Here is an 8844-nt window from a genome sequence, read left to right on the forward strand (position 1 = left end):
ATGATCTTTCTAATGCTTTTCTTACGCAGTAAAATTTGTTCTTCATCTTAATAAAAGTGTGAAAGTTTCATAAATGTGTAGTTTGTTTTGTTTTATTTTAAACAAATTAATAGGCTAAACGAAGTGTTGGTTTTATTTTTTTAATATCCTAAATGAATTAAATTTAATAATAGAAAAGTCGTTTATATTATTATTTGTTGTTGTATGTCATATAATAATCACTTTTGTAGTTAATTCAATTCAAGTTGAAAGTATTTCGACGATTTTTATAAAACTTTCCTAGATCTAATAGTACATAGAAAGCAAATATACAGTCTTTCATATTATCAGGGACACATATGTTTAAATTATTATTAATTTATTTTTAAATTTAGAAATAAATTTTTTTATTTCAAACTTTTTCGCTGTCTTTAACAACAACTAGTTGTAAACTAATAGGTAATAATTCGGTAGTAACTTATTTTAAAAGTGTTCTTTCTTCTTTATGAATTTTTTTGACAAAATGACCTTAAATTTAGTATTAGTAAAATTTAAAATGCTTAAAATAAAATAACAAAATAAGCATACGTTATATAAGTAATAATTAATTATGTATATAATATTATAAAGTGTACAATTATAAATTGTAATTTACTTAGCTTAAAACTTCTAACAGCATTTCCTATGAAATGTTAAAATCAATTAGTATCTTATGATACTCTTTTTATTTGTACAGCAATCTGAAAAAAATGAACTAATTAAAATTTCTGTTTATTAATCACGCCAAAGTTTTTCTTTTAACAATTAATATAAACAAATACAATTTATTGCAATTCTAATTGTTTTGTAATTAAGATTGTTTAATATAAGCAACATTTTACGTAAACCCTTTGCGCAAAATAAAAACTTTCAATCGCAAACTGTTTGAAAACTTCTAATTTAGTAGTATTGTTAAATTGTGTATATTATTATGTGACAAATTGCAATTAAAACATGCCTTAAGGTTGAACAATCTTTTTTTAACTTATTTTTTGTTGCATCAAGTGAAAACATACACTTACAATATTTAATTAATAACAAGGTGAAATAAAATTAATTGATTTACTGAAAAATGTGTTTCATATGCGTTAGAACTTAGTCAAATCGATGTATCAAATTTAAAATATTTCAAAGTAAATAAAAGTTTTGAAAAAAATCTTTTTAAGCACACAGCATATATTAGAATATAGACGAAAGACTTTCTTAAACGGACGTTTAATTTTACTTAATCCGGAAAACTATACAGTTTAAATTAAGTCAACAAAACTAAACATGCCTCTTAAAATACTGCATTAGGAAAGAAATGTCAAACAATAAATTAGTTCACAAATCACACTATACAGTAGAGTAAATAATTATTGTTAGCTTAACTTCATTTCACTAAACATTTGTTTGATATTATTAGGAAAGATGATCTTATGCTTTTAAAGTAACTTTGAACCTTAACACTTATTTAATATCTTTAAAATGTTTCAGTAGTTTTATTTATTTATATACAAAGTAGTTTGTTAAAACAATTGATTATGCTTTTTTTAATTGAAGTAAAGTTTATTCTTATAAACTTTTTGTTGCATATAGTCTAAAATGCAAAAATTACTTTTAATTTTGATGCTAACATTTATATTAAATATGATAATTAGTCCTGAAACTTTCTTTTTAGTTTAAATCAAACTAAAAAATTAACTTTGAAATTTGAATGTGCGTTTTGTTGAAAGAAATACCAATTGAGTCAAAAAACCAGAAGTTGTTTTTTTGAAGCTTAAATGCCAAAATTACTTTTATTTTTAAATTTGTTTGACTTTGGAAAAAAAAACTTAGATCTGTTTGTTTTAAAAACGATTTAGTTACTAAAAAGACAATTGATTTATTTGAAATATTTGAGGCAGGTAGGTTTAAATATTTTACTTGTGTTAGAAATCATTGATTATTTTTTCGTTGATAGTAATCTTGCAGCTTTTTGTGCTACACTATAAGGTTAATGTAAGCAATAAAACAACATGTTTTCACCAATCTACTAAATAGACTTTTTTTGACAATAACAAACATTGTGAATTAAAATAATCACGTAATCAAAGCGAATTATACTTTTAGATAGTTTACAAATACGTACAGTATATTAGAATTTTTTTTATTATAGTTTAAAGTTATTTACTTACTTTAATAAAACAAGTAATTAAAATATCAAAATAGTATGCTTATTTGAAACAAAACAAACCTAAAAGTGAATATGACAAAAACTAACTATTGTTTTCATTATGAAACTAAAATATCATATTTGTTTTTTTACGTCTCAATCTTAAAAGTGTTATGAATACATAATTTAGTATTTAATTAAATTTTTAGCAAATTTTCTAGTAAAAATGTGCTATCCAAACGCTTGTTTATCAAACATTACAAGCTTAATATTCTTACTGATTTATATTTGAATTTCACACTACTGATTTAATTTAACTTAAAAAAGATTTTAAGACTTGTTTGAAAATAAAGTTTATTTATCTATATTGCTTTCATAATATAATAATTAAACATTATTTTTTTAGACAAAAAAGGAAAAAACTAAATCCGAATCATAAAAACATCGTTTTCCAACTTCACAAACATTTATCAAACAAATTGAATTTTATAAAAAAACTAAAGACATATAAAAACCGCAAGTCTTAATAACAGAAGTGTAGCAATCTTATAACAAAGCAAGAAGAATTTTAAAATTACCAAGCAAGAAGTGATGTAACAAAAGTAAAAAGAGTTTTCTGAACAAAATCGATAAGATACGTAGAAACTATCAAACAGAAACAATTTAACAAATTCTATAAGAATGTTTTGCATGGTCAGTTAGGTCTTGAGTAGTACTTTAAAAAAATAGCTTTTAAATAAAAATTCATATACTATTTTTCATATTCTTATGTTTTATTTCTGTAATCACAACTCAAAACCCTTAAATACTGTTAATCATTAAAACAATGATTTCTGGATAAGTATTACTATAAAATAAATTATAAGTAAAATATTAGTAATTTATTTGTAATATACAACTACAAACATTTGTCAAAAGTATTTTATATTGTATTTTAAACAACTGTTCAAATAAGTTTTTACAAATTTTTGTTTCAATCAATGTAACCTATTTAATTTTGCTTAAAAAATATTTTATGGTCCCATTAAACGTATTTAATAGTTTTACTAATTTCAAAACACTTCATGATTTGATTAGAAAAATACATACTAAGTATTTCACAATAAAACACTAAGTTACATGGAAATTCTTAAAGTTTTAAAATCAAAAGTTAGACTTAAACGCTTTTTTTTTCATCCAACAAGCTTGTTTAATAGCTTATATGAAAAGTAAACAACATATATATACAAACACAAAACAAACTTTCAAGTACTATCACTTCTGTTGTGTATAAAAAAATAAATTTGAAAATATAAGTTTGCAATAAATCTAAGCTTTTATGTTTAGAATATATGATTTTTTATCAAAATAAGTTATAAACTATGATTAAATTTATAACGTTTTTTTAAGTTTAAGTGAAAACATCGTAAAATATAAATATATTTAATTGAATAGTTTAAGTTAAATTATTGTTATTGTTAAAGTTTTTATAAAATCTGCTTGTTTTACACAAAATCTGAAACCCAATATTGCGTTATAAAAAAGCATTGCAAGTGTTTCTAAAGAGACATGAACGAATAACAGAAAACAAACTTATAAAAAATGTAAGTACAAAATAATACGAATGTGTAACAAAATTTTTAGGTACAGTAACCTCTCGCATCTTTACGCTCTATTGACGTTACGCACATTCGTTTAGTTTAGAACTCTAAAATATTCACAAATAAAGACAGTTATAAATCATAAACCTATAATACTAAACATGTGGAATAAGTTAGATACTTTTTACCATATTTTTATTTTCTTAAATATAAAGACAACTTTAAAAATAACTGAAACTATTTACTTTTTCTTACTTTAAGATTAATACAAAAGAAATTTCCTAAATAGTGTTAGGAAAACTTTTCAAAAATTTGAAGTTAATTGTTGAAAAAACACATTGGATGATTTTTAATGTAATTAATATTTTTGCACTTTCAGTTTTTGCCTTCCACAAGGAGCCCACTGTACATTATGGCTTTGACCTTTATAGCTTAGGTGTCTTAATACCCTCCTTTTATACCTTTATATGCGAAAAATTCAATACCTCAAATTTTTATGGCATGAACTTTCATTCCTAGTCATACAATCCATAAATATATCTTTAATACAATGCAAGACAAGTTTATCCTTACATGGGCAAAGGTCAAATTAAAAAAAGTTGTAGTAACATGAACAATTTTTATTAAACATTTTTCTTATATATATTTGGTTTTTCAAAAGAAGAAATCCATTACAGCACCAAATGCATACTTTTGTAAAAGGCTATCAAAACAAGATTTAATATAGACACCACACCATTTTTAATAGTTAACAAATGCTTAATTATGAATTGAATTTGCTAAGTAGAATATAATATAAATGTTAAGTATCAAATAAGTCACATACAATTAATAAAAAAATCTACTTATCATTAAAACTAGTAAAATTTTCAACAAGTATTATTATTTTATATAAACTTAAATCTTTTTTTTAATATATGTATAGTTTTATCTTTTGTTTTCATATTTTTAAATAAAATAAACAATTTTTTAAAAGTGGGAAAGTGCTCAGTCTGCTTTAAACTAGAAGCATTATCAAAAAACAGCCATTACAGTAGTATATTTGGTACCTCTCCATTACGCATTTTTGTTGCGGACACAATGTGCGTAAATAAGCGAGAGGTTACTGTAAATAAGTTTTACAAAAGTAGTGATAACAATGGTGTTGTAAAAGTTGTTATTGAAAGTAAACAAAAAATAACATGGTAAAAGCTGTTTGGAGGTGTAAAATTTCTATATGCAGATATATTTAAGAGTATATGCAAGTACGGAAACTAACGCTATTATAAGATTTTCCGCTTTCTTTTAGCAAAACCACAATTTTTGTAACATTCATTCAAATTCCCAAGGCTCTAGTATAACATGTCTTGAATCAGAAATTAAGCAATCGATTTTGATCGAGATGAGACTTGAGCTCCGACGTCATATATCTGGTTTGACGTCGGAGTATTATGGCGTCATATATGACGTCATATATGCAAACCTGGTTCGCATTTAAATTTGGAATTTTTTCAAAGTAGTCAATCAGAAATAATTAACTACAATTTAAATGTGTGAAAACGTTTTAAGAACAAAAAACTAATATAACTGATACTGAGATGTACTTTTAAAACTCTCAAATATATTAGCTTTTAAGTATAGTATAAGTTTATTTATGATAAGAAAAATTCAAAGTTTTACACTAAATTAAAAATTAAACTTTGTAAAAAAATACGTCTTAAAATTCACATTATAATAATAATAATAATGAATTAAAACAAACGCTCCATGTAGTTATTAATCAATTAGTTGGCGGATTTTAATATAAATACACCTGAAAAAGTTAATAAATAAACAATGAGGATTGTTAAACAAATGGTAGATTACTATCTTGACACATTAATTTTAAATGAATGAAAATACTCGGTCATTTAAAAGCGGTAAAGAAGCTTATAAAACTTAATTTGAAGCTGTTAGTAGTCAAAAGTGCTTCATTAAACTTTTATACCTTCAAATTATTAATCAATAATACAGCTGTACAATTCAATTTAGTGGTTTCTTAGTATATAACTTTTAAACAAAAATTTTATTTTTTGCAGTTAAAATAACTTGCTTTAACAACATTTTTATGTATGCAATTTTTAAATAACCAGAAAAATAAAACCTAAAACAATTAAATTGTAAAACTTGCATTTTAAAGTATTTCTTTTTCAACTGATAATTTATTTGTATACCACACAATTTTATCATTGTCTTTTTGTTTATGATTTTAAACATATCGCAAACTCAACTGATAGTTTTAAGTAATAATAAAAGAATATAAAATTACTTTACATTCATATTCAAGTTTTTTTTTGTAAAATTTAAAACAGTAATGAATTACTTGTACCAACTTTACTTTCAACTTCTAAACTAAACACTGATTTAAACTGTAATTATTTTTGCTGTTATCTTGGGACGGTTTACGATTTTTTCCTTTATGATTACAAACTTTATACACACCTATTTTGCATGTATCATAAAATTGAATTAATTTGGAAACTAATTATTGCAAACCAGTTTGCTTAAAAACAATACATTTATTACAAATAAGCTCAATTACACTAAAATTAGCATATAATAAAACAAATATTTTTTTTTCAATCAAAATGTTTATTTTTGCTTGAAATTCATTTAATCTATTACAGATCTAAATAACTTTTTTTAAACATTAATAACATTAAAATTCCAAAATTATTTTATACCTATTTCTTGTCGTTAAGAAGCAAGTTTATAAAAGTTTTTTGTTTGAAAAGTCGAAAAGTGTCTACCTTAAAATTGAGGTAATTAACTTAAAGTTATCCGAAACAAAACGTTAAAGAGTTTGTTTTTAATTAAAGAAAAACGAAAAGTTTAGTAAGAACTACACAAATTTTGTTGTTGAATAAACTTTAAATTTTTAAATTGATATAAAAAAACTTAAATAACATAAATAAAGCTTTTACTATATTCCAGTTTAATAGTTGTTTTCCTTTTAAAGTTGTTTTGCTGAAAAAGATCAACTCCAATACTTTACAACTAATAATTAATAAAATAAACAGACTGTAAAATCCAAAATAACTCAGTCCTAGAAACTACAGTTTCCCAAAAATTAACTTAAAAAATAAAAGATAAACTAGATACATTTAGATTTCATGATTGGTAACTCTTTAGTTTTGATTTAAATATTTGTTTTACAAGTTAAAATGTGTACTTATATGCCAGTTTTTTACAGTTTTCTTTTAATAAAAATCAGTTAAAAATGTTTCAACATAAGAATTATGTTTTTATAACTTCCCATAAGTAAATAAAAATTCTATTAAGGCTTATAACTTACAACCACAAAAAAATTTACTATTAATTATTTATTAATAAATTCAAAAAATTCTTGTGGAAAGTTTTCAATATTTTGTTTTTTTAAGAAGCTTTTGCACTGAATTCTTTTTGTTTAAAACTTTAAGTTCTTGTTTTTGGCAAAACCTAACTTTAGTTCAATTTTCTAGAAATTGCTGCTGAAATTTTAATGTTGAAAATTTCAACTGAGAATAATACCAAACTGAAATAAAAGACATTCGAAAGGAAAGTAAAGTAAAGTACGGATAAAAAATCAATATATTTTGTCCGAAGAAAATTTCTCTAAGAACATTGTTTACTTAAGTAAATTATGTAAGTACTTACTTATGTAATTCTTGTAACATACTTCTCTTAAAACTGCACTGTTTTTTTATGAATTCTTGTTTTGATTTCACATTATTTTAGTCAATACAAAAATTTTAAAACTACTTATTTAGATACTAAACTTTTTAATGACTTTGTGATAAAAAAGACTTCTGAAAATAAAGCGATATTAATTTTATAAATCCTTTATAGTTTAAATTTTTCAAATGTATTTATAAATAGCCTATTGAAACAGATCGTACCCAGTCTTAAGTATTAAAAGTGTAAATTTTTTTTTTATTTTATACTTTTCAAAGCAAGCAACATTTCAAAATATGTAATAATATAGTCTGTACTGTAGTAACTAAGATTTCACTTAAAAGCAGTGTAAAAAATTAAAAGTAAAAGAAATAAGTGAGTTTTAAAAACGTTTTACAAGCTGTTTAAGAATACAAACAATATGAAATAAAATAAAACATTAAAACAAAAAAATTGAGGTTAAAGATTATATTTGCAGCAAATAAAACAAAAAATTTTCAACAACTAAAACATTTAACGAATAAAATGTAAATATTAAATCAATCATAATTCGTTAAAAATTTAAAAAGAAAATAACACTAAACGAAAAAAGTTAAAACAATTGTTTAAACATAACTTTAAAGTATTAGTTGTAAGCGTTTAAATTTATTCAAAGTGTTAAAAAACTCTATTTACTTGTTTACATAGACTTACAATCAAAAATTTCTAAGAACAAATAAAAATGCATAGATTGTAAAAACATTTTTTAAACCTTCTTAATTATGTTAGGCAGCAAAAATATATAAAAAGGCAAGCTTATAAACGTGTTTAAAAGTATAATTTTTTAAAATATATACTTAGAAGGTGTATTTTATTTAGAGATAAAAAGTTTAAGATAAGTGTCCTATCAAGATTAAATATACAATATTAAAAAAGTTTATTTTTAAAAATTGAAACATAATTTTATTGCAAAAGTATGTCAAGTAAGTTATTTAATTCATATATAAATCAATACTTGAATAAAAATAAGTATTTTAAGCTACAGGCATTGAAAACTGTTACACAGTCTACATCTTTTACAGCCAACACAAAAACCTTTACAAATAAATTGTTTTAGTTTAAGTTCAAAAAATAAGATCTTGAAATGAATTTCAGCAACTTAGTATCGACGAGATAGTGCAACTTGTAATTTTATATGGAATGAGCAAAATATAAATTGAAGAAGTAAAAAGCAATGTAAGTCGAAAGAATTGCAACGAACAAGAAAAAAAAAATTGTGTAATATTTAACAGTGTAATTATAAGTAGAAGCATGTATGAAGTTAACTTTTTTTGTAAGTCATAAATAATTGCAAAAATAACAATGTTTTTCAATTTGAGTTTTTTCATGTAAGTGTAAAATTAATCAAAATTATACTGTTAGTAAGTCAAAAATTAGTACTTAGTACTTAAAATTTAGTTT

This window comes from Thalia democratica, chromosome 1 (genome assembly GCF_965202585.1).
Source record: "Thalia democratica chromosome 1, ktThaDemo2.hap1.1, whole genome shotgun sequence".
Taxonomy (NCBI): Eukaryota; Metazoa; Chordata; class Thaliacea; order Salpida; family Salpidae; genus Thalia; species Thalia democratica.